We start from the raw sequence: 27842 nt of genomic DNA, 5'->3' as shown, positions 1-27842 counted from the left end.
CATCACAGACACTATATAAAGGGTTTAACCAAGAACCATTTTATAACCTAAAGATGTATCAATATGCATTTACTTCTTTTAGATCAGGATTATGGTCTTGGCAGTGGTGATTAGTAAGTTGTGTGGAAGATGGAAAAATGTTCGCAATTTATTATGAGAAGAGACTCAACAGGCATCTGTATAACAGTTGATTATTTTAGTTTAATTTTGTGTTTCTATGGGTATAGTCTTCAAAACAGAGACTGAGCACAAGTACAGAGTAGTATCATAACAATTGTTCTGATCATACATTATTGCTTTCACCTTTTTATACCCCTCCTTGTCAGCTCCCAAAATATTATCTCTTATGCTATAAGATACATACAAAAACAAGTTGTCATACTAATAGGAAAACAAGATAGGACCCTACACTGTCATGGCAACCATAGTTGTAGGTCAGAGTTAACAGACCTCCTGATCTTTGCTAGCCCTTGTCTCTGTCCTACCCGAATGGAAGAAACAGAGGAGACACAGGCAAGTTCACCTTGGAGCCATCTGTAGCTGGGCCATAGATAAGAGAGGTTTGAGGCCTAGTGCCTTTGAGGCCTTGTGGCCATAACCACTTCTAAGAACAGGGCATGCTGACCTAGGTCTTCTATCCGTGGCAACCATGAACAGTCTAAAGCAAATTCAGGCTTAGTCTAAAACAGTCCATTTATTGCAGATGATTTTGCAGAATAATGGATAAAAAATTATATGGTACTACATAAATGTTCCACAGTTGCTATTAGATTCCTGACAGGAATATGTGTTACTATAACTGTGTTTATTTCATATACTGTCTGATGTACTGCATGTTCAATAATCAGTGGGTAGGTTTGATTGTTTAAAAATAAAATAAATCATACCATTTGCATAGTTTGTTAAAAGGGAAATAATGACTCTGTGGATCTGTCAGAGATAGAAGGACCTCTGTCATTAGTTAGATAGTGACTGTGTTTATGTCTTGCAGGGTGACCTTTGTTGTACGTATGTGATAAAATATGTTTTTATCTTGCAGGGGGATAAATTAGACGGACCATGTGGGGGGCGGGATTGTTCTACCTGCCAGTGTTTCCCTGCCAAAGGAGCCCAGGTAAGAATTCACATTCAGTATACTCGGCCCAGTTACAACACCAAACTTGGTGTTGTAACTGGGCGAAACATTACAACCAGGATTTGCTAAAACAACAGAAAGGGTGCTCAAGCCTTAAGGTATATAACTGATGTGATGGGGAGTACTTTTCAGTTTGAAAATGTGACAATAGTTAGAATGCATTTATTGTATGTGTGTGAATGAAACAGCTGTAGTGTATATCCCCATGAAACTTGTGTTTAAAAATTTTGATAGGAAAGGAATTCCAATAAATGAAAACATCCATGTATTACTATTATTAGTAGTTCACTGTCCTCATATATTTCTAATGAATGATCATTTCAGCATTTTGACCTGAAGCTGGGAATGGCAGAAATACAAACCAATTAGGACATCAACGTTAGGTGACAAAGAGTAGATCTATGAAACCACAACCCTGTTCATGGCCAGATTATATTATGGCCGGTCCAATTTGTTTATATGTGGAAATCTAAGTGGGTTACTTGAATATTATTTTGGTTGTTATTATACATTTTTAGAATTAGAACGAGTTGCCAGGTTCATTTTATAGTATATTTTTTTTACCTCAATGTACACTTAAGCATGTTTATGAGCTTGTATCAACTGAAATACTGAGTGGGAGGTGGGTCATTATATCAGCAAGATAAAAAAGTTTTACAGTAAAGCCTGGTGATGTGTTACTGGAGGAAAATGTCTTAGTGATAGAATGGGATTAGCAGTGTTTCGTATCAGCGAGCAATATCCCTCTCAGCACACATGTATGTGTACACAGAACAGACACAGACATACAAACACATCACCCACTCTCCCTTTACCGACCCTGCTGAGATTTCGACTCATTGACCTTAGATTTGTGCCGGCTGGTGTGATGGTAATTCCATCAAACATTTAAATGAGTAAGTACAGAGACAAAATGTTCTTGGCACAATTAAAAGTTTATTTGCAAATAGAGAGACGCGTCAAACACTTACAAAATAATCATCTGAGGAGTCTCTGAAGTGGATACAAACCCGATTCCAAAAAAGTTGGGACAGTGTACAAATTGTGAGTAAAAAAGGAATGGAATAATTTACAAAGCTCATAAACTTATATTTACTTCACAATAGAATATAGATAACATATCGAATGTTGAAAGTGAAACATTTTGTAATGTCATGCCAAATATTGGCTCATGATGGATTTCATGAGAGCTACACATTCCAAAAATGTTGGGACAGGTAGCAATAAGAGGCCGGAAAAGTTAAATGTACAGATAAGGAACAGCTGGAGGACCAATTTGCAACTTATTATGTCAATTGGCAGAGTGGCAGTGTCTCTCAGAAGTCAAGATGGGCAGAGGATCACCAATTCCCCCAATGCTGCGGCGAAAAATAGTGGAGCAATATCAGAAAGGAGTTCTCCAAGAGAAATTGCAAAGAGTTTGAAGTTATCATCAGCTATAGTGCATAATATCATCCAAAGATCCAGAGAATCTGGAACAATCTCTGTGCATAAGGGTCAAGGCCAGAAAACCATACTGGATGCCCGTGATCTTCGGGCCCTCAGATGGCACTGCATCACATACAGGAATGATACTGTAATGGAAATCACAACATGGGCTCAGGAATACTTCCAGAAAACATTGTCGGTGAACACAATCCACCGTGCCAATCGCCGTTGCTGGCTAAAACTCTATAGGTCAACAAAGAAGCCGTATCTAAACAGGATCCAGAAGCGCAGGTGTTTTCTCTGGGCCAAGGATCATTTAAAATGGACTGTGGCAAAGTGGAAAAGTTTGAAGTTCATTTTGGAAAACTGGGACGCCATGTCATCCGGACTAAAGAGGACAAGGACAACCCAAGTTGTTATCAGCACTCAGTTCAGAAGCCTGAATCTCTGATGGTATGGGGTTGCATGAGTGTGTGTGGCATGGGCAGCCTACACATCTGGAAAGGCACCATCGATGCTGACAGTTATATCCAAGTTCTAGAAAAACATATGCTCCCATCCAGACGTCGTCTCTTTCAGGGAAGACCTTGCATTTTCCAACATGACAATGCCAGACCACATACTGCATCAATTACAATGTTATAGCTGCATAGAAGAAGGATCCGGGTACTGAAATGGCCAGCCTGCAGTCCAGATCTTTCACCTATAGAAAACATTTGGCGCATCATAAAGAGTTCAAAACCCCTTAATGATGATAAAAATGTTGAGGTCCGTGACGTCGCCCGGTATGGCGCAGCCGGGGCCTCACCCTGGAGCCAGGCCCGAGGTTGGGGCTTGTACGCGAGCGCCTGGTGGCCGGGCCTTTCCCCATGGGGCCCGGCCAGGCTCAGCCCGAAGGAGCGACGTAGGGCTGCCTACCCGTGGGCTCACCACCCACAGGAGGGACCAAAAAGGGCCAGTGCGGAGAGGATCGGGCGGCAGTCGAAGGCAGGGGCCTAGACTGCCCGATCCCTGGACACGGAAACTAGCTCTAGGCACGTGGAATGTCACCTCGCTGGTGGGGAAGGAGCCTGAGATCGTGCGAGAGGTTGAGATGTTCCGACTAGAGGTAGTCGGGATCACCTCTACGCACGGCTTGGGCTCTGGAACCACACTCCTTGAGAGAGGATGGACTCTTCACCACTCTGGAGTTGCCCATGGTGAGAGGCTGCGGGCTGGTGTGGGTTTGCTTGTAGCTCTCCAGCTCTGCCGCCATGTGTTGGAGTTTCCCCCGGTGAACGAGAGGGTTGTTTCCCTGCGCCTACGGGTCGGGGATAGGTCTCTCACTGTTGTTTGTGCCTACGGGCCGAACGGCAGTGCAGAGTACCCAACCTTCTTGGAGTCTCTGGGAGGGGTGCTGGAAAGTGCTCCGACTGGGGACTCTATCGTTCTACTGGGGGACTTCAACGCCCACGTGGGCAGTGACAGTGACACCTGGAGGGGCGTGATTGGGATTTCTGTGCTAGTCACAGTTTGTCCATGACGAACACCATGTTCAAGCATAAGGGTGTCCAACAGTGCACGTGGCACCAGGACACCCAAGGCCGCAGGTCGATGATCGACTTTGTTGTCGTTTCATCTGACCTGCGGCCGTATGTCTTGGACACTCGGGTGAAGAGAGGGGCGGAGCAGTCAACTGATCACCACCTGGTGGTACGTTGGATCCGGGGGAGGAAGCTGGACAGACTCTGCAAGCCCAAGTGTACTGTAAGGGTTTAGTTTAGTTTAGTTTATTGGTTTATAATAATGTGGACAACCTCTTTCAATAAAAGAGCAGCTTTAGCCTCTACGGCTAATTTCCAGCTGTAGTCCCCAGCCAGTTGTTAATAGGCATACATCAATAAATACATTACAAGTAAAACAGATGTAAGCAAGAGCTTAGACATACAAACAAGATAACACAAAATTGAGACAAACAAGCAAACACAAATTACAAAGACATAAAAACAGGTCAAGCAATAGAACAGTGAAAATTGACAAAAAAAGAATAAAAATGCAGAGGCCACATTGGCCTCTAGCATTTTAATGTGTGCAGTTGTAATTGTCGGTTAGCCAATTTTTAAGGTGTGCTGCAAAAGTCGAATACATATGTATGTTTTTAATTGTAATAGGTAATGAGTTCCAGTTATGTATTGCAGTAACAGAAAATGATAATTGACCAAATGTACTTTTTCTGAATGGGATTACAAGGTCGCCTCGTGTGGTGCTTCTGATATTCTGACTGCTGTTATTATATTGAATTATAAATGAATTGAAAGGAGGCGGAGCGGTATTATGTAAAATTTTGTAAACCAGGGTCTGCTGGGAACGTCTGGCCGAGTCTCCTGTGTGATGGTAACTCCATGTATCGACACTCGGAGTAAGGAACACAGAAAGAAAATCCTCTTGGCACATTCTAACAGTTTTATTAACTATTATACAAATATGAGAGACGCGTCAACCACTTACACACATATAATCGTCCGAGGAGTCTCTGACTCAAAACATCATTTCAACAGTATTTATTACATAGAAAAAGGGGTGTGGTAAGATGCTGCACAATCCAGCTCAACCGGACACATTCCCTTTGTTCCATTATAACCTAAACTTCACACGAAGGACAGCTCTCCTTCCTCCCATAAATAACTTTTTCAATTCTAAGAGTTCCAACCGAACCCGAACAGACAATAGATGCCCTGATGAGTTATACACTTCAACCTTAATTTCCACTGCTACGCTGATGACACACAGATTTATCTCAGCACCAAATCTCTCACCAACCCACCTCTGGCCCATATTGAATCATGTCTCTCTGAAATAAAAATATGGATGCATCACAACTTCCTCAAACTCAACAGTGAAAAAACAGAACTTCTTCTCATTGGCACCAAATCCACCCTTAGTAAAACTGGCACATTCTCTCTCACCATTGACAACACTGTAGTTTCTCCTTCCCCCTGTGCTCGCAACCTTGGGGTATTCCTTGACTCCACCCTCTGTTTCGAGCAACACATTAAACAGACTGTCAAATCATCTTTCTTTCATCTTCGTAACATTGCAATACTCAAATCCTCCCTCCCCCCACCTGCAGCTGAAACTCTGATTCATGCATTCATCTCCTCCCATCTTGACTATTGTAACTCCCTCTTGTCCGGCATCAACTCCTCATACCTCCATAAGCTCCAAATGGTTCAAAACTCTGCTGCGAGGCTTCTTACTCATTCAAAGTCCTGGCAGCACATCACCCCCATCCTCTGTGAGCTTCACTGGCTCCCTGTCAAACAGCGCATTGAATACAAAATACTCCTCCTGACTTACAAAGCCCTCCACAAACTTGCTCCCCCCTATCTCTCGGACCTTCTTCAACACTATCAACCTTCACGCTCACTCTGCTCTTGTACAGCAGGCCACCTCATCATCCCCAGATCCAAGCTACGGAGCTTTGGTGATAGGGCATTCTCCAGGGTTGCTCCCCGGCTCTGGAACTCACTGCCACAATCCATCCTTGACTCTGACTCTCTTAACACCTTCCGCCTCCGCCTTAAGCCATTTCTGTTTAAACAAGCCTTCCCATAGCCCCTTTGTTGTTGTATATTTTATTTCTCAGTGTTCTTTGTTTTGCTTGTTTTTGTAAAGCGTCTTTGGGTCATTGAAAAGCGCTATATAAATCCCATGTATTATTATTATTATTATTATACAGCAGAGGAGATAAAGAGTAACCATTTCATCAGCTGATACCAGTCAATGATACCCCCTTGGCAAATACCAGATCCCCCACATTCCTCTACCTATCTAAACAATGGGACTCAAGTCCTTTAATCAGTAAGAATGCATCAGGCTTCAGAAACTTCCCCAACACCTGTCAGAGAGATCTTTAACTCCCACCTCCGGCAGAGCTTCGACTGGATCCCGAGGGAGGCTGGAGATATTGTGTCCGAGTGGACCATGTTCTCCGCCGCCATTGTCGAAGCGGCCGCTCGGAGCTGTGGCCGTAAGGTCTCCGGTGCCTGTCGAGGCGGCAATCCCCGAACCTGGTGGTGGACACCAGAAGTAAGGGATGCCGTCAAGCTGAAGAAGGAGTCCTATCGGGCTTGGTTGGCTTGTGGGACTCCTGAGGCAGCTGACAGGTACCGGCAGGCCAAGCGGACTGCAACCCGGGTGGTTGTGGAGGCAAAAATTTGGGCCTGAGAGGAGTTCGGTGAGGCCATGGAGAAGGACTATCAGCTGGCCTCGAAGAGATTCTGGCAAACCGTCCGGCGCCTCAGGAGAGGGAAACAGTGCCCTACCAACGCTGTTTACAGTAGAGGTGGGCAGCTGTTGACCTCAACTGGGGATGTCGTCGGGCGGTGGAAGGAATACTTCAAGGATCTCCTCAATCCCGCCGTCACGTCTTCCATTGAGGAAGCAGAGGATGAGGGCACAGAGGTGGACTCGTCCATCACCCGGGCTGAAGTCACAGAGGTAGTCAAGAAACTCCTCGGTGGCAAGGCACCGGGGGTGGATGAGATCCGCCCTGAGTACCTCAAGTCTCTGGATGTTGTGGGGCTGTCTTGGTTGACACGCTTGTGCAACATCGCGTGGCGGTCGGGGACAGTGCCTCTGGGATGGCAGACCGGGGTGGTGGTCCCTCTTTTTAAGAAGGGGGACCGGAGGGTGTGTTCCAACTATAGGGGGATCACACTTCACAGCCTCCCCGGGAAAGTCTATGCCAGGGTTCTGGAGAGGAGAATACGGCCGATAGTAGAACCTCGGATTCAGGAGGAACAGTGTGGTTTTCTTCCGGGCCGTGGAACACTGGACCAGCTCTATACCCTCTACGGGGTGTTGGAGGGTTCATGGGAGTTTGCCCAACCAATCCACATGTGTTTTGTGGATTTGGAGAAGGCATTCGACTGTGTCCCTCGCGGCATCCTGTGGAGAGTGCTTGGGGAATATGGGGTCCTGGGTCCTTTGCTAAAGGCTGTCTGGTCCTTGTACGACCGAAGCAGGAGCTTGGTCCACATTGCTGGCAGTAAGTCAGACTTGTTCCCAGTGCATGTTGGACTCCGGCAGGGCTGCCCTTTGTCGCCGGTTCTGTTAGTAATTTTTATGGACAGAATTTCTAGGCGCAGCCAGGGGCCGGCGGGTGTCAGGTTTGGGGACCACACGATTTCGTCTCTGCTCTTTGCGGATGATGTTGTCCCCTTCAAACCAGGACCTTCAGCATGCACTGGGACGGTTTGCAGCCGAGTGTGAAGCAGTGGGGATGAGAATCAGTACCTCCAAATCCGAGGCCATGGTCCTCAATCGGAAAAGGGTGGCTTTCCCACTTCAGGTTGGTGGAGAGTGCCTGCCTTAAGTGGAGGAGTTTAAGTATCTAGGGGTCTTGTTCACGAGTGAGGGAAGGATGGAACGGGAGATTGACAGACGGATCGGTGCAGTTTCTGCAGTAATGCGATCGATGTATCGGTCTGTGGTGGTGAAGAAAGAGCTGAACTCGATTTACTGGTCAATCTACGTTCCTACTCTCACCTATGGTCATGAGCTTTGGGTCATGACCGAAAGGACAAGATCCCGGATACAGGCGGCCGAAATGAGCTTTCTCCGCAGGGTGATAGGGTGAGAAGCTTGGTCACCCGGGAGGAGCTCAGAGTAGAGCCGCTGCTCCTCCACATCGAGAGGGGTCAGCTGAGGTGGCTTGGGCATCTGTTTCGGATGCCTATGGAACGCCTTCCTGGGAAGGTGTTCCGGTCCCGTCCCACCAGGAGGAGACCCCGGGGAAGACCTAGGACATGCTGGAGGGACTATGTCTCCCGGCTGGCCTGGGAACGCCTCAGTGTCCCCCCGGAAGAGCTGGAGGAAGTGTCTAGGGAGAGGGATGTCTGGGTATCTCTGCTTAGACTGCTGCCCCTGCGACCCGGTCCCGGATAAGCGGAAGATGATGATGATGATAAAGAGGAATGGTGCGACAAAGAAGACCTAAGACAGTTGAGCAACTAGAAGCCTGTATTAGACAAGAATGGGACAACATTCCTATTTATAAACTTGAGCAACTTGTCTCCTCAGTCCCCAGACGTTTGCAGTCTGTTATAAAAAGAAGAGGGGACGCCACACAGTGGTAAACATGGCCTTGTCCCAACTTTTTTGAGATGTGTTGATGCCATGACATTTTAAATCAACTTATTTTTCCCTCAAAGTGATACATTTTTTCAGTTTAAACATTTGGTATGTCATCTATGTTGTATTCTGAATAAAATATTGAAATTTGAAATTTCCACATTATTGCATTCTGTTTTTATTCACAACTGTACAGAGTCCCAACTTTCTTGGAATCGGGTTTGTACTTTTTAGTAAATGTATCCGTACAGTCAGTATTTATTACAGTTAAAAGGGGTGGGGGGGGACTAACTCTAAACATAACCCTAACCTAAATGGTAATGCCTTAACCGGTGTCACAAAAATTTGATTTTGTTATATATTTGGAGCTTACAAACTTGAGTTGCTGATAAGAAATAAACATACATTACATAAAAAACATACATATACATTTTATTTATATCATACGTTTCATAATAACTTATTATATCTGATTTTTTTTTTTCACATAAAATGTTGAATTATGTTTTAATCTTTGAAATTTACAGTTACTTTACATTAAGGCTAGCTAGTCAGAAGGCTAACAATACCTCAGTTACCCAAAAGTAAACTGCAAAGAATATTTTAATTTCACAATCACCTGCGCTAATGGGTACGACCTTAATAAACAAATATAGTGGCTTACAGTGAGGGAACAATTATTTGATCCCCTGCTGATTTGGTATGTTTGCCCACTGACAAAGAAATGATCAGTCTATAATTTTAATGGTAGGTTTATTTGAACAGTGAGAGACAGAATAACATCCCAAAAATCCTGAAAAACAAGTGTAAAAAATGTTATTAGTTGAGTGGAATAAGAATTCAAGCCTTCTACAAAACATGACTTAGTACTTGGTGGCAAAGGCCACCAGAGGTCAGATGTTTCTTGTAGTTTGCCACCAGGTTTGCACACATCTCAGTAAGGATTTTGTCCCACTCCTCTTTGCAGATCTTCTCCAAGTCATTAAGGTTTTGAGGCTGGCGTTTGGCAAATCAAACCTTCAGCTCCCTCCACAGATCTATGGGATTAAAATCTGGAGACTGGCTATGCCACTCCAGGACCGTAATGTACTTCTTCTTGAGCCACTCCCTTGTTGCCTTGGCCGTGTGTTTTGGGTCATCGTCATGCTGGAATACCCATCCACGACCCATTTTCAATGCCCTTGCTGAGGGAAGGAGGTTCTCCAAACACGGCGAGTTGCGTGGATGCCAAAGAGCTCGGTTTTGGTCTCATCTGGCCACAAAACTTTAACCCAGTTCTCCTCTGAATCAATCAGATGTTCATTGACAAACTTCAGACGGGCCTGTACGTGTGCTTTCTTGAGTAGGGGACCTTGCGGGCGCAGCAGGATTTCAGTCCTTCACGGCGTAGTGTGTTACCAATTGTTTTCTTTGTGACTATGGTCCCAGATCATTGACAAGATCCTCCCGTGTAGTAGACTGATTCCTCACTGTTCTCAAGACCATTGCATCTCCACTCCACCGAGGGAGATTGACAGTTCTTTTGTGTTTCCTACATTTGCAAATGATCGCACCAACATTTGTCAGGCTGCTTGGTGATGGTCTTGTAGCCCATTCCAGCCTTGTGTAGGTCTACAATCTTGTCCCTGACATCCTTGGACAGCTCTTTGGTCTTGGCCATGGTGGAGAGTTTGGAATCTGATTGAGTGCTTCTGTGGACAGGTGTCTTTTATACAGGTAACAAGCTGAGATTAGGAGCACTCCCTTTAAGTGTGCTCCTGATCTCAGCTCGTTACCTGTATAAAAGAAACCGGGGAGCCAGAAATCTTTCTGATTGAGAGGGGATCAAATACTTATTTCACTCATTAAAATGCAAATCAATTTATAACATTTTTGACATGCGTTTTTTCTGGATTTGTTTGTTGTTATTCTGTCTCTCACTGTTCAGATAAACCGACCATCAAAATTATAGACTGATAATTTCTTGATTTTTGGGGTTTCACAGCCAAGGCATATTCCTAAGCTGCATGCATGCACAATCAACTCCCACACACTCACACAGACAAACATGCAACATGCACAGACCATGCACGAAACATGCACAGACCCAGCAAGCAACACGCCAGTGGCCCACCGGCGGCCCGCTAGCTTTCTGCCGCTGAGGCCACTGGAGGGCCGCTTTCATTACAACGCCTTCTAACAATACCCTGATCAGCAGCTCACAAGCGGCGCAATAAAAAAAAGCTTCCGCCGCCAGTGGCTCACGCTTTGCAGAAACGCTCGGCAGCCGCAGCGGCAGAAAGCTAGCAGGCCACCAGTGGCTAGTCGCTTTTATGCATCCAGCCTCACGCCTGTGATGGCAATTCCATCGATCAGAACTCTTGAAGGAGGAAGTACAGAGACATAATTATCTTATTTAATCATTTATTATTTGCAAATAAGAGAGATGCGTCAAATGTTTACAAACATAATACATGAACTTAATACATGAACATTTCGTATTTATAGTGGAAATAGGGGTGTGGTAAATTGCTGCCCATCTGTCTTGTCAATAAAACACATTTCCCATCACATGGGTTTCAAACAAAGGTACAGGCTGTCCTCCCCCACATGGGTAACCTTCTCAACACCTGAGGAGTCACAATGTCTGGACAAACAACAGATAGACACTAAAGGGATACAGATTTACTGATTTACGAGTAACCATCTAATCCGCTGGTGCCGGTCAAGGATGCCCCCTAGGCAAACACCAGATTCCCCTTCTCATCCAAACATGGGGGCTCGGCATCTTTAACTAGTAACCCATTTATATATGTATAAGACCACCACACGCCCCAATATTAGGTTTTATTTATAATAATCCTTTATAACATTTTTGGTCATATCACAAATGACAATGAACTGAATTAAATTTAAACAATTTATTTAAAATAGTGCAAGATGCATACAAAAAAACAAGCATTATACAGCAAACATACAAAATAAACATTTGCAAAAAAAAAAACAGATGTAGTAAAATTACAGTATTTGAATGTGAAAAAGTACAAAATAAACATACTAGAATACAAAATAAACAAGGGCTAGAATGGCAGTAATATACATAAGTATGACCTAGCAGCAATCGATAGTTATTGAATTGTAGATACATCAGTGCCATAAGCTTATGAATGGTGACATAATACTACAACTACAGTCAGAATAAAGAACATTCACACAGAGCTATAAATATTTAAAGAGGATAATGCGATAATATATATAACACTGTACATAACAGCAGTTAAAAAAATTATTATTATTAGATTACTGTAGCTTAGCAGCAATATTGGTTGTGCTGGAGATGTCATTCATATTCACGGCAGGCCACCGCCAAGACGTCTTCTCCCACCGGCCACTTTCTGGTACCTGGTTCTGGACAGCCTCGTCAGTGGCATCCCGGTTGGAAGGATTCTTCCTCATGGCTCCTGTAATACAGTAATCATATATTGTACTTCAATGGTCTGACATGATTTTGAGAAGTGCATGATATTCAAAACAAATTAAATGTTTCATGAAGACAACATGCTAGCGCAACTATAGTCTTGTGTTTACCTGATTGTAGAGCCAGCTGTGCCCTCAGCTTGATATTCTCTTCAGTCAGAAGTTTATCAGAAGCTAAAAAGCAAAATGAAATGTCAATAGTGTAATGGTGAAATAAATAAAACTGCCATATACATGTAATTTCAGAAAGGCAGTACAGTATTGCATTTTAGTAAAGGGCTCACGTTCAGACCAATGCAGTTTCATGAAGACAGGATGCTAGCTAGCGTAACTATAGTCTTGTTTTTACCTGATTGTAGAGCCTGTTGTGCCCTCAGCCCGACCTTCTCTTCAGTCAGCCACTTGATCTTCTCCAAATGTTCTGAAAGTAAATACAGAGTTAATTATTCATTCCTAAATATCTGGTTATTTTACAATCAGAACTCATGTCGCAGTTTCCGACAAAATTTTCATTCTTACCTTCATGTGCAGAGCTAAAACTTCCCCCTCCCTCTGCCTTCTTGCCTTTAAAAATAAATTGACAAATAAAATTGGAAGAAACGTGCTTTAATAACCAGTTAAGCATCTGGGTTAAGTGAATCCTCTACATTGTGGAATGGAGCACCTTTCTGGTGCTTTGGAGTACTGTGCTTGCTCCATCCTAAAAATAAACATAAAAGTTGCTGAACATGTAAATATGGTGACAATATAAGTTAACATTGCAGCAATGATGAGATCAACATGTAATTCACATACCTCCAGGGCTGCAATCCACAGGGTGTTGTGGTGTAGATGTGTGTCCTTGGAGTGGTAGGGGCCTTTGAGCCACAGGCCTGGAACTACTACCACACAGTCATCCTCCTCCGGGAACAAAACTAAAGAAAACGTCATCACCTGAAAGCTATGTTTAGAAACGAGGTTTAAAAAACCGGCAGCATAAGACAAACATAGGCTAGCTAAGAACAATGGATACACAGACACCTCAGTAACGGAATTGTAACAAGTGCAGGTTTAGATAGTCTAGCAAAATTTACTGCCAAGAGTAACGTTATTCACATCATGTGGATAACGTTACACAAAGAAACACGATTTAGCTAATGTTACGTATCAGTTGATAAAGGTTACAAGGAATAAGCACATATTATAACATTCTAACTTGTTGATACACTACGAAACATGATTTAGACAAGTTAGCTAACATGGTTACCATGCCTTTTCAACAGTTGATATGTGAAGAAGCACAAAACATCCGAACTTGAGGAAAAAAAAATTAAGCAACCAAACTTGTGGACACACGTATAAACAAGGGTTACTGTAGGTATTTAATCTCAGGCCAACTCTGTTTTTTTCAAGCTCAGTTTCTATAACTTGTTTTCCCATCAATGGTTTAGAACTTGCATTCAGCTACCAGTGACTTTGACTAAAGAATTTGAATTTTAATATAATATTGCAAACAGTCCTATAATATACAAAACAGTGCTTACGTTCTTTCTCAGTAACCTAACAATACTTAACGCTAGTTATTTATAATAGCGCAAAACATAACTCACCATAGCTATGTAGGTGACTCAATGTTCAAAAATGTTCAGTCTGATGTCCAAAAGAATCTTGATCTTCGTTTGTTTTCGGTAGTTTATCAAATTGTAGTAAAACAATGTCATAATCCACATGTTGTATTGTCCAATTCAGAGCATATAGCTTATACCTTACACACTTTGAACAAGAATTGTTCCTGAACGAAATAAAATTATCCTACAAGTTTTCAGGGTACTACAGCGTGGGATTCCTGGCTTTCAAAATGGCGATTGTCTTGCCTTACGTGCAATTCACATTAGCTATAGAGCCATCTACAGACACAGCGGTGTTTAAACACAGTAAAGGACTGTCCCCCATGAAGCATTAAAGTCGAGGCTATAGGTGAGTAGTTGAGCCGGTACCATGCAGTAGAAAATGGCCATTAGTTTGGGAAAATATTATGGTAAGCAATGGCGAGAGAAGCTATGTGTTTACTGTACGTATCTACACAAAGGTCCTTTACACAAGCAATAGTGCAAAAGTCTATTTTATTTATAAACTACCAATGTTGACCAAGATTCTGTACACTAAGTTTAACAATATTAAAATAAAGTTAATACAAATTATTGGTACAAGAATAAAAGGGGTACAATAGCATCTCTGCTGGAAGAAAATGGCAACACAACGCAGTCGGGCCGCTGGTGGGAAGCCGCCTGAGATGCAAATTAGCTTATGCAAATTGAGATCAGGAGAAAAGCGGCAAAAGCTGGTGGCCCGCTGGCTGTAGGACATTGTAGCCTCCTGCGGCTCGCCATCGATTGCTCACTGGGTAGAGGGGTGCAACGTCTTCAGGGCTGATCAAATGGTAAGACCTGAGGTGTACAGACTAACATAACCTGGTGTCTCTGCTCAACCAATCTGGAGTATTAAGTGCAGGCCTTTTTACTATCCTCGGGAGTTCACATCCATTGTTATAACTGAAGTCTACATACATCTGGATGCTAAAACTAGCAATGCTAAACTAGCAATGAAAGAAATGCAGGCTGCTATTAGCAAACAGCAAACTGCACATCCAGATGGTGCTTTTATTGTTGCAGGGGATTTCAACCACTCAATGTCTCCATCACCGACGAGTTAAACAGTTTCTACACTCGCTTTGACAGGGTCAGAAGGAAATGTATTACGTTTTTAGAGAGCCATGGCAAGCACGCAAAAAACGTAACAGCAAGGTCCTGGATGTGCAACAGTTTTTCTGATATCCACCAGGTGGATGTTGGATACCACAAACTAATGGAGAATGATGGTAGTTACCATTCACTTCAGAGCAGAGTTATTTTTTTTATTCTGCAACCAGGCTGTTTTGTGAATAGCTTGAAAACATAATATTCACATGGAATACAATAATTAGCAGCCCAAAATGGCAGTGCGTGCACCCTCAATTTCATAGGGTAAATGTGAACATGATCATAAAATACTTGTCGTACAGTATCAGATAAAGAAATAAATGTAATTTTAAATGTAATTTGTTTAGAAAAAGAAAAGTGTGACGGCTGCTCGGTGTGGCGTTGCATGCTCTCTCCCTCTCTGGGGCTCCACCTCGCCGGCAGGCAGAGTGCACCAACCAAGAACTGGGGAGGTTCCTCGGGGTCGCCCGGGTCGTAGGCAGCTGGCTGTTCATTCAGTTATTTGATTGGCTGGACGACATGTAGTTTGTTTTAAGATCTATTTTATTATTAACTTGCCAAGTTGTGTCAATAAAAATAGGTGAACAATATGACTTGAAGGGATGTAAAATTTGAAGTCACTCAGTAATAGAGTTATATGTATTAATACTTTTTTTTTTTTTATCTTAGAAAACACCTTGCACTAAGTCTGCTGGAGTGAATTTTACAAGGTTATGTCGGTGTGTCATTGACCAGTAATGATTTTGTTACAGGGTTCCATGCATAACTGCCTTCTTCAATGAGTGGCCTGAGGTTCTTTTACACTCCAGCTAACAGCAAGCCTCCTATTTGTGATGTTTTCCTTGCCCCTCTCACTTGTTCTTACTTCTCTCTCATCTGTCTGTAGGACTTGTGTATCTGTGTGTGTGTGTTTTGTTTGAGTGCAAATCTCTGAGAACACGTGTGCGTGTAACTGTGTGCATGTGTGCGAGTCTCACTCAGGCCTGGTGGAGTGTCAAATGCATGTATTTAGCATTCCTCCCACTTGAGGGTGGAAGTGCGAGGAATGTTGAATTATTGAGGAAAATTGTGGAATGTCGGAGCTAGTCTAAAGGTAAACTTAAGTAAAATGTAATGCATTTTCAGGTTACTCCTCCAAAAGTTATTAGCCAGTTGATAAGGAGGGGCAGCATGTGCACTTCTAACATAACTTCAAAGTTCTCCCAATGCTAGTAGATATTGTACAAAATTGAATGTGATGATTATGTTAGCACTCCCATCACAGTTCATATGTACAAAGCTTTCTGCTGGAAAATGCAAATGGGTCATTTCATCTCCATTCCCCCGGCCTATCTCCCAGTCATGAACCTGTACAATCCCATTTCCAAAGAGTAAGCACACTGTGTAAAATGGAAATAACAGTATGCAATGATGTGCAAATCATTTAAACCCTATATTTAATTGAAAATAGTACAAAGACAACATATGAAGTGTTAAAATTGGGAAGGGTTACTGTTTCTTGATAAATAAATGCCCACTTTAAATTTGATATGAGCAAAATGTTTCAGAAAAGCTGGAACTGAGGCAACAAAAGACTCAAAGATGTCTAGTGCAAAATAAAAAGAGAATCCCAGAGAGTATGAGTCTTTCAGAGCTAAAGATGAAAGACTGCGCAGGCAACAGTTGAAGAATAACGTTTCTCAACGAAACGCCACTGCCTGGTCTGACAAATCAAAATTGTACATTATTTTTGGGGAATCATGGACACTTCATCCGCCGGGCAAAAGAGGAGAGGGACCATCTGGCTTGTTATCAGCACACAATTTAAAAGCCAGCACACAATTCAAAAAACATATACATGTTTTGGATCATCCTTTTTCAGGGAAGGCCTTGTTTATATCAGCAAGACAATGCCAAACCACATTCTGTAATACCGTAGTAAAAGAGCCCCTGTGCTAAACTGGCCTGCCACCATTCCAGACCTGTCACCCATCAGTTCCCAAACGCTTACAGAGTATTGTTAAAAGAACAGGTGATGCGACATAGTGGTAAACATGTTCCTGCCCCAACCTTTTAGAAACTGTTGCTGGCAACAAATTCATAATCATATTATTTTCCAAAAACAATAATTTGCACATAATTGATTTACACATCGTTGCATTCTGTTTTTATTTGCAATTTACACAGCATCCCAACTTTTTTATAAACGGGGTTGTAGATATAATTGAAAGTGATTCTGTTGTATTTGGACAGCTGGGGGACGGCTGTAATTCGCTGCGCCAGCCTCCATGGCCAGGCTCACACAATGGCTGTTGTGACACGGACTCAGTGGGAATCACGGGGTCTTAGTGATTTTTTTTACAGGCCTTTGAGCTGGGAGAAAGGCAGAATCAGTGCAGCTTTTTCAGGTTTGAGCTTCTGTCACATCCACTCTGAACACGTCAGTAAACACTAACTCGGTTACCTTGTGCTACATACATCTATGTACACTCACACTAAACACACACACATACGTAAGCACTTACATATATGATCATGCATACACAATATGATCTGTGTTGTGCATAAGCATAGACAGATACAGTTCATCATAATATAATTAAACTTGTTAGTGTAAACCATTTTATTCACTGAGGAAGTATACTGTGGGAGTGTCCCTACTGGGATTTTGGTTTGGTGGTGTGTGTGTGGGAATATCCTGATACAGTGTAAACAAAGTCAGCTGTATATACCTAAACCCATAGACATAGAAAAACTTCCTGCTTAATTGTTTCAGCTAGCTACACTCAGTATGGCTGCCATCACAAATAACCAGCCTGTCTATTTTAGTAATTCAGTTGCTATGCCTGTAGACCATGGTGACCTGTGACTAGACTTCAGTAACCTTCTCAATGAATTGTTCATTGTGGCAATATCAAAGTCAATGTCAAACTAACATTTATTTGTATTCACTTTGTCTAGAATCCAGTTCATAGAACATTGGAATACTGGAATAAACATTGTGTGGCCTACTGGGTGTGTGCGTGTGTCTATGTCTGTGTAGATACATATGCATGTGTTTTTTGCGCGTATGCACGCTGTCAACCACTCCCTTCTCCAGCCTCTGAACTTTGTAAAAGCTCTAATAGAGGCCATTCAACCATAGCTAGGGAATGTGTGTCCACTCCGACGGGGTTTTTAAATGAGATGGGTTATCCTTAGAGCTTTGGTGCCTTTGCTTCCTCACTTTTACTGTGCTGCCTTTGTGTTTAGGCAAGAGATAATTTGTCGTTAACCGGTATTATATTAATTATATTATTATTAGGGTTTCAGCAGTTCACAATGTTAAGTGGAATGCTATGTTGCCATGATTTTTCAGTCACAAAAGAATAGTTAGCAGGGTCACTAAAAATAGATAATTATGCTACCAATAGCAATAAATGTTAATGATGTTGGCTAGTTGGTAACCTTAGCTAATGAAAATATGTTTAACTAACCTCAGTTTAAGCTAACATTAGTCCCTCTAAAAATCATTCTGGTGACATGAACATATCTTTTAGAGATGGTGCCTGCTTTCAAGCCTCAGTAGTTAACTTATGCTCAAGTAGCTAAATTAACTCTCTGTATTCATTTGTATAATGACTTGCTAATATAAGCACATATTTAGTGGAATGTCACATTGCAATGATTATTTTATCAAAATATATTGTTAGAAGAACCTGTAGTCATGACAGTTAAATAAAAAGAACACATGGGTACATAGGCTATATGGCCATCCCCTACCAAAGTCAAGAATAAGGAGGGTATTTTCCAAATAAGTCATAATCTGGAAATATTTGTTTTATTGTTGCCACTTGTAATAGTCTTTTGATCATCGAAATTAAAGTAATCTGATAAATGGTTTGGTTTGCACAATCATTGATGATAACACACATCCTTAAGTAAACACCTCTTTGAAAATAATGGTTAGCTCTTCTGACCCCATCATTATCTTTGAACAAGCAAAAGATGAATTCATGAATATGCTCTGCGCTGGAGAAGACTGACAAACTTCCTTTCAGTTATATTTCCTATACAGTTAGGCTACATTTATTACATTCTGAAAATTTTTAAATACCTAGTTACATTTTTTGGTGCTTAAGGTGAAGTTACTGCTCTGATTTTGTCAGACATTTAAAGTAACCCTATTTATTTGATGCAGACATGGAAGTAAATTTAGTTTGGCCAAACAGTGGCAGCATAATAGCCATAACACATCTGTTGTTCTTTGTAACTCAGTGAGATTACATTAGGTACACATGATCAGGATTGTGATTTTATTTCATAAGTTAAAAATAAAAATGCGCAATCAGGCTAGCAGTAGCTTCAATTTTGAAATCCTCTAAATGCTGCTTGCATCTTTAATTATTATGTATTTATTTTTAATTTAATGGTGTCAAACGCCTCCTACTGTTACTCATTGATACTCAGGAAAATAACATATCTTAGAAGGTTGCTCAATACTCATTCAGTATACTCTTTAATAGTACTACTACCCTAAATATGTTGTCATAATTATTTCACATACTGAAATAATATGCATTAAGAAATCAAACTGAGGTCCTTCGTGAAATTTTAAAACGTACTTGTGAAAAGGTTTAAATCTGTCATTTGATCCTATGGAAGGAGCGTTTGAAGCGTTTTTCAGAAATTCTGAATTGCTGAAAAACCATTACGGCCAACTTAATGGGTCCCAATTGCAATTGTGTTCCTTGGGAGGAGATGGACCTAATTTCAAGGCTGTATCTCAAACAGGGTGAGCGTGGTAAGGGTAGATGTTTACATTGTACTTCTCTCTCATTTTTCCTTGCCCAGAGGACAACATAAGTAAAAATTGGCTTTTAGTAAAAGTTTTAGAACACTTCATGCTTCCTGCTGCTGACCAACTTTATGGAGATGCAGATTTCATTTTCCAACAGGACTTGGCACCTGCACACAGTGCCAAAGCTACCAGTACCTGGTTTAAGGACCATGGCATCCCTGTTCTTAATTGGCCAGCAAACTCACCTGACCTTAATAACCCTGGCCTTAATAACCCTAATCTATGGGGTATTGTGAAGAGGAAGATGCGACACGCCAGACCCAACAATGCAGAAGAGCTGAAGGCCACTATCAGAGCAACCTGGGCTCTCATAACACCTGAGCAGTGCCACAGACTGATCGACTCCATGCCACGCCACATTGCTGCAGTAATTCAGGCAAAAGGAGCCCCAACTAAGTATTGAGTGCTGTACATGTACTTTTGATGCTCATACTTTTCATGTTCATACTTTTCAGTTGGCCAACATTTCTAAAAATATTTTTTTTGTATTGGTCTTAAGTAATATTCAAATTCTCGGAGATACTTAATTTGGGATATTCATTAGTTGTCAGTTATAATCATCACAATTAAAAGAAATAAACATTTGAAATATATCAGTCTGTGTGCAATGAATGAATAAAGTTTCACTTTTTGAATAGAATTACTGAGATGAATAAACTTTTTGATGATATTCTAATTATATGACCAGCGCCTGTAAATCTAAGGTATGATTTTGGCAATGTGTTGGGGTTGACACATGTCTATACCAGAGAGGCTGTCAGCAATTCAATGGAATAATATGTATCTGCAACATACAACATATTAGGGTATTGATTAAACTAAATGCAGAATGATCAGGGTTCCATTATTTATTAGGCAGATCAACACAATTGTTACTTTATGCAGATTGCTAAGGCTGTATATTTGGTTTAATTAGGATGGGTGTAAATGTACAGTCAGATATAGCCTTGCTAGCTATCCATTTGTTAACATTTGCAAGATACAATTATTTGATGAAGCCAAAAATATGAAAATGATAAATAATGAATGGAAACTAACATACCTTTTGGCAAAAATGTAACTTGCTTGCCTCCTGTATAAGTTTCTACAGACAGTAACTGAACCATGCCATTGTTAAACTCTTAACAGAGTTAGGAGGTACACCCAACACTTATTATACATTTAACTTTTGTCTTTTCAAACAGATTTTTTAAAAGTAATTTATTGTATTGACTACATTGAAGGCTGGATCTCTATAGAAAATACAACGACTATCACAACCCGACCACCCTCTGTAGTTCAGCTGCTAACTTTAGCAAGCTTCTTTACTCTGGTTGATGCAATAAAGACAAATACTAGGTAACAATGTAGTTCACTGATCAGATGTGATGCTAAATAACACATGGAAACTAAGTTATCTAACTTCCGTAAAGCTTGCTTGCCTCCTCTGTCCCTCTATTACTGTGGAAGTCTCTGCACTAAACTTTGCTCTGCTTAGAAATAAGGAAGAAAACTAGGCTACAACAACCCGGATAGCACCCTAAAAAATTGTCATCCGGATAGTGTGCTTTGTGCGCATTCTTGGATTAACTGATTTGAGGCTCCAAGTTGCTTCTCCCGTCCATCTGGCTTATAAGGGGTGGAGTCTGACATAAAGATCTAGATAAGCAACCTACCGTCAACTTGCTCTCATTTAACATCACTGTGAGTGAATTTCTTTGGCTTTAGTAGATTACAACTTTTGGTTGTTTATTGCATATACTGCACTTATCTACACAAATTGAAGGTTTGGCTACATCAACATTAAATTCTGTAATTCCTCTAAGAATAACATACCCTTTTCTATAACTCCTATATTGAGCACTGTAAATTAGAACTTTTGAACGTTCATTATATATTGGAAGAATATCAAGACAGTAAATCCAGGTATTGAAACTCCAATTTATGGCCCATCCACCACAGCCCAGACATCCCTGTGGACCACAATCAGCCATTATTGGGCAGGTGTAATTTACATGTCCATTTTATGCATTGTATACAGGTGCATCTAATAAAAAATAGAATATTGGTTCTTCCTACCACCATCCTACTAGAATAGCTACCAGTTGAAGGAGAGAGGGTTCCTAAGATAAAATGTTCTATCCCAAATATCTCTTGGAGCCTAGACACCACTTTTCCTAGTCAGTAAGGGGAGAGTTTCCATGGCCATGAAGGCCTGGGGCCACCAGTCGAGCCATGTTTGACCGTATATCACTGGATAATCCCCCTTCCTATACCTGGAAACAACCTCCTACAGTTCCTTCTTGTTCTTGGTGACTTTTGCCTTTGGGTTTGTCTCCAGCAAAAACATCCATGCAGGTCAGGTGATTGACAGGTGCTTTTTTCTACAGTTTCATTATTGGCAGCCATACATGCCTGTACCATAACACTTCCTCCACCATGCTTTACAGAAGAGTTGCCAAAACACTTCCTCCACCATGCTTCACAGAAGAGTTGATTTGTATTTTTTATTTAACCTTTATGTAACCAGGTAGGCCGATTGAGACAGATTCTTATTTGCAATGGCGACCTGGCCAAGACAAAGCACAAACCTGCAGGACAGCATACAGTTACACATAGAGTACACAGAGTACAGACATACAAAATGAAGTAGAGTCTGTAAGAGGTGCCATCACACGTCCTCCACCATGCTTCACAGAAGAGGTGGTATGCTTTGGATCATAAGCAGTTGCTCAACTTCTCATTACTCCTCCTTTCCCATTTTTCTTTTAAATTGCTGAGGGTTTATTGATCTGGCTAAGAAGGGGTTTTTATTGACCTGGGAAATAACTATTCTGTCATCCACCATAGATATCTTTTGTAGTCTGTAAGATTGTGCTCAACTCGAAGCTGTCTGTTTATGAGATTCAATGAATCCTTGCACATTTTCAATACAGCATTCCAAAATGCATCATTGCTCAAATATTAACAAAATGCTTTTTGAATATTGCGCTCAAATTAGTTTGTAAATAATAATACATTCAATGAATCATTACACTCCAATCCAATTTTTAGATGAGAAATAACATTGAAAAACAGAAATGCATATACAAAACAGGTGATTTAAAAACATGCAAAATGGTAAAAAACTAAATAAATTCCCAAGGGCCAGAACAAGTGTTGCAATATCCGCCAAATCTGGAGTAGGCTTGATGCAGAGGTTTTATTACGCTGACCAGTTTTACAAACATATACTGCTAAAGTTAGGCAGACATGCACAGAGCCATATAGGTCTAACTATATTGCTAACTGGTTTATAAGTGTGAAAAGGAATCTCTGGAGTTTGTGATAATTGCTTTTAATCATGGCAAAGTCTTGTGTCAAGGCACAGCACGATGCATCACGCTTAAGTTCTTAGCTGTGGCACAATGAGCATATACCAAACCTGCTTGTGCCTTATTCCTTACGTATACCAATTTACTATGCCACTTAAAGCAGAGAAAGAGCAAAGAAAAGTTGCGTTATGGTTTGAGGTTGCATTCATGCATCAGGCCAAGCTTCCATCATGGAGTCAATCATGGATTTAACATTTACAGCGGGGAGAACAAATATTTGATACACTGCCGATTTTGCAGGTTTTCCTACTTACAAAGCATGTAGAGGTCCAGAAAATCACATTGTATGATTAAAAATAAAGATAATAGCATTTTATTGCATGACATAAGTATTTGATCACCTACCAACCAGTAAGAATTCCGGCTCTCACAGACCTGTTCATTTTTCTTTAAGAAGCCCTCCTGTTCTCCACTCATTACCTGTATTAACTGCACCTGTTTGAACTTGTTACCTGTATAAAAGACACCTGTCCACACACTCAATCAAACAGACTCCAACCTCTCCACAATGGCCAAGACCAGAGAGCTGTGTAAGGACATCAGGGATAAAATTGTAGACCTGCACAAGACCCATTCCATCCAGAGGAGGAATGGGAGAAGGTAATTTGGTCTGATGAGACAAAAATAGAGCTTTTTGGTCTAAACTCCACTCGCCGTGTTTGGAGGAAGAAGAAGGATGAGTACAACCCCAAGAACACCATCCCAACCGTGAAGCATGGAGGTGGAAACATCATTAATTGGGGATGCTTTTCTGCAAAGGGGACAGGATGACTGCATCGTATTGAGGGGAGGATGGATGGGGCCATGTATCACGAGATCTTGGCCAACAACCTCCTTCCCTCAGTAAGAGCATTGAAGATGGGTCGTGGCTGGGTCTTCCAGCATGACAACGACCCGAAACACACAGCCAGGGCAACTAAGGAGTGGCTCTGTAAGAAGGATCTCAAGGTCATGGAGTGGCCTACCCAGTCTCCAGACCTGAACCCAATAGAAAATCTTTGGAGGGAGCTGAAAATCTGTATTGCCCAGCGACAGCCCTGAAACCTCAAGGATCTGGAGAAGGTCTGAATGGAGGAGTGGGCTGCAGTGTGTGCAGCCCACTCCTCCCTGCTGCAGTGTGTGCAAACCTGGTCAAGAACTACAGGATATGTATGATCTCTGTAATTGCAAACAAAGGTTTCTGTACCAAATATTAAGTTCTGCTTTTCTGATGTAACAAATACTTATGTCATGCAATAAAATGCTAATTAATTACTTAAAAATCATATAATGTGATTTTCTGGATTTTTGTTATAGATTCTGTCACTCACAGATGAATAGTACCTATGATAAAAATTACAGACTTCTACATGCTTTTTAAGTTGGAAAACCTGCAAAACTGGCAGTGTATCAAATACTTGTTCTCACCACTGTACATCATGCAGCTGACGCTTTTATTATTGTAACGTTATTGAAGCTATTGGTGTACTTATTTTGTCCTGACTGAAATTGCATTTGTTTATTTTTGGAAAGTAAGTGATTTCAAAGTATGAATATTTCAGTGTCAGTTGTTGAATTAAGTTACCGTTATCTGTTCAAATTTGAAGTGTTTGTATTTGTCATGAAATGGATACTCCACAATAGTGCAGATAAGTATAAAAACTGTATGATCTAAAGAAATGTATGTTAATGTATTATCTGTTCATAATTGTACACAACTGAAGTAATATATATATATATATACATATATACTGAGTAACCATGAATAAAAATATATCTTTAATAAACAGCAATGCATGTTAGATATTAACAAGTGTGTATTGTGATCCATAGTAATACCACATATTGATATTTTTATTTCTATTTCATGTTATGTTTGTTAATGTGTTTTCATTAATACAGAGTGTATGTTTCGGCTCAGTGATATTTTGACCTAGGCTTGGTTATCCATATCAGTAGCTAGCATCTCTGTGTATTTGGCAGACTCCCCCTATACCGTGAGTGATTCACATGAGCAATGTCTGAACGTCGCCGTAAGTGATTTAACATGTGCAACGCCTGAACGTAGCCGTGAGTGATTAACAATGTGCAACGTCTGAACAACGTGAGTGATTAACAATGTGCAACGTCTGAACGCCGTGAGTGATTAACAATGTGCTACGTCGTATGGGGGGTGGATTCTGCCACAGATATGTAGATATAAGCGACCTACCGTCAACTTGCTCCCATTTAACGTCGCCGTCAGTGATTGCTTTTGTCTTTACGTCGCCGTGAGTGAATCTCTTATGCTTTAGGTCGCCGTTAAAAGTTTCGTTTGTGCTGATGCAGCGTTTTATATATTATACATTTTAGCTGTTACCAGCCCAACAACCTGCTCCAAACTGCCTCAAAATAGGCTCAATCATTAATAAATGTATGCTCTGTTTGTGCCGCTGAAAGGTTTGTTTGTGCTTCTACAGTTTTTGGTACCTATTCCTACTGGATAGCGCATTGGCTTTACTCTCTTTCCACTATAGCCCTGTAACTATCCGTAAGAAAGCAGTCGCAAAAACAAACCTTTATCAGCACAAAAGGAACACAAATGATTGAGCCTATTTTGAGTGAATTTGACCTATAACATTATTTCATATCTAAAAAATGATAGCAGCACCTTTTGCCGTTACAACTTTCATTTGGGCTGCTTCGGTGTTTTAAATAGATATTTAATTATAGGGTATGGTGTCACCAGACCGCCCAACATGCTCAAAATTCCATCGAAATAGGCTCAATTGTTTGTTCTCCATTTGTGCATTTACATTATTCGTTTGTACTGATGCAGCGTTTTATATATTAGACATTTCATTTTAGGTTACCAGCCCCCGAACCTACTCCAAACTGCCTCAAAATAGGCTCAATCGTTTGTGCTCAGTTTCGCTAAAATGTTGTTTGTGCTGCTATAGTTTTTGGTAAATAGTCTACATTTCTCTTTCCCATAGTCCTATAGCTCTGCTATACAGGTCCGGAAAAAATTAAGAGACCACTGCACCTTTTTCTTTCCTATCCAAAAAAAGTTGAAAAGGATTTGAGTGAGGAACAGAAGGTTTACTTCTCAGGAGCTGTGGCTCTCATTATCTGTAAGAAGGACATTAGCAAAAACAAAACCCAAACGAAGCACAAACGATTGAGCCTATTATGAGTGAATTTGACCTATAAAATATTATTTAATATTTAAAAGATGAAAGCAGCACAAAACTATAACGGCACAAACAAGACTTTTATGGGTGGATTTGGGGGGCTGAGTGACTTTAGAATTAACTAAAAATTATTTTTTAGGACTAATACTTAAAATGACAGCAGCACAACTGGAGAAGCGATTAAAGGTTTTTACCTGTGTAAAGATGGTCCCCCATCCAGCGCAAATCTACGGATAAATAGGCTTAATCGTTCGTGCTGTTTTGTGCCGTAAAAATGTTTGTTTGTGCTGCTATAATTTCTTAGATATATAATGATATTTTATAGGTAAAATTAAATCAAAATAGGCACAACCATTTGTGCTTCTTTTGTGCCGATAAAGGTTTGTTATTACAACTGCTTTCTTACCACTGCTTTCTTACCGATAGTGACATAGCTATAGTGGAAAGAGAATAAACAATTATTTTATTAATTGTAATTATTTTACAAATATGTTGTTAAACCCCCATGGTTGAAATGTTAAATCTTTATTTTGCTACACTCACTGCGGCGACGTTCAGACGTTGCACATGTGAATCACTCACGGCGGCGACAGCGTTATAGACATTGTCAAAATTTCTTACTCCGCCGCGGTGAGTGAATTCACATGTGCAACGTCTGAACGTCGCTGCCGTGAGTGTAGGAAAATAATGATTTAAAATTTAAATCATGGTTTTAACAACATATTTGTAAAATACTAATGTAGTTAGTGTATATAATTGTCACACAAATAGTTTATAACAACATGATATTACAACATAAGGAATTCTACCCTTCTTGGCCAGTAAACCCTCAGCGATTTAAAAGAAAGATGGGGAGGGAGGAGTAATGAGAAGGTGAGCATCTGCTTATGAGCCAAAGCATACCACCTCTTCTGTGAAGCATGGTGGAGGAAGTGTTATGGCACCCGTTCTGTGAAGTGTGGTGGAGGAAGTGTTGTGGCACGGGCATGTATGGCTGCCAATGATGTGACTGTAGAAAAAAGCTCCTGTCAATCATCTGCCCTGCATGGACGTTTTTGCTGGAGACACCTGCACAATAATGGCTGTTCGTGGTCCACATGTCTGGGCTGTGGTGGATGGGCCATAAGGGGGAGTTCCAATACCTATATTTACTGTCTTGATATTCTTCCAACTTCTTTCAAAAGTTCTAATTTTCAGTGCTCAATATAGGAGCTAAAGAAAAGGGTATGTTATTCTTAGAGGAATTACAGAATTTGAATGTTTATGTAGCCCAACCTTCAATCTGTGTAGATAAGTGCAGTATGCAATGAACAACCAAAAGTTGTAATCTACTAAAGCCAAAGAAATTCACTCACTGCGACGTACAGCATAAGAGATTCACTCACGGTGACGTTTAATGGGAGCAAGTTGACGGTAGGTCGCTTATCTAGATCTCTATGGCAGAATCCACCCCCCATAATGTCGCGGTGAGTGATTAACATGTGCAACGTCTGTACGTCGCCGTAAGTGTAGCAAAATAAAGATTTAACATTTCAATAATGGGTTTAACAACATTTTTGTAAAATAATTACAAATAATAAAATAATTGTCACACAAATAGTTTATAAAAACATGATATTACAACATAAGAAATTCTACTCATATTAA

At 40.9% G+C, this 27842-nt stretch overlaps 1 protein-coding gene across 5 annotated transcripts in view; it reads left to right on the top strand.

The window, feature by feature from the left end:
• Positions 1–1044: 1044 nt before the first annotated feature.
• Positions 1045–27842, top strand: part of col4a4 (collagen, type IV, alpha 4) — a 295816-nt gene continuing 269018 nt past the window's right edge. For 4 of the 5 annotated variants that reach the window (XM_034292008.1, XM_034292010.1, XM_034292005.1 and 1 more), the window contains exon 1: positions 1045–1114. The gene's annotated coding sequence lies outside the window, so the exon portion shown is untranslated. The remainder of the gene's footprint in view (positions 1115–27842) is intronic. The other variant, XM_020047197.2, reaches the window with a different exon arrangement.

Source organism: Esox lucius, chromosome 1 (assembly GCF_011004845.1).
Source record: "Esox lucius isolate fEsoLuc1 chromosome 1, fEsoLuc1.pri, whole genome shotgun sequence".
NCBI lineage: Eukaryota > Metazoa > Chordata > Actinopteri > Esociformes > Esocidae > Esox > Esox lucius.
The sequence above is the reverse complement of the archived record's forward strand: the minus strand, read 5'-3'. Positions and strand labels throughout refer to the sequence as shown.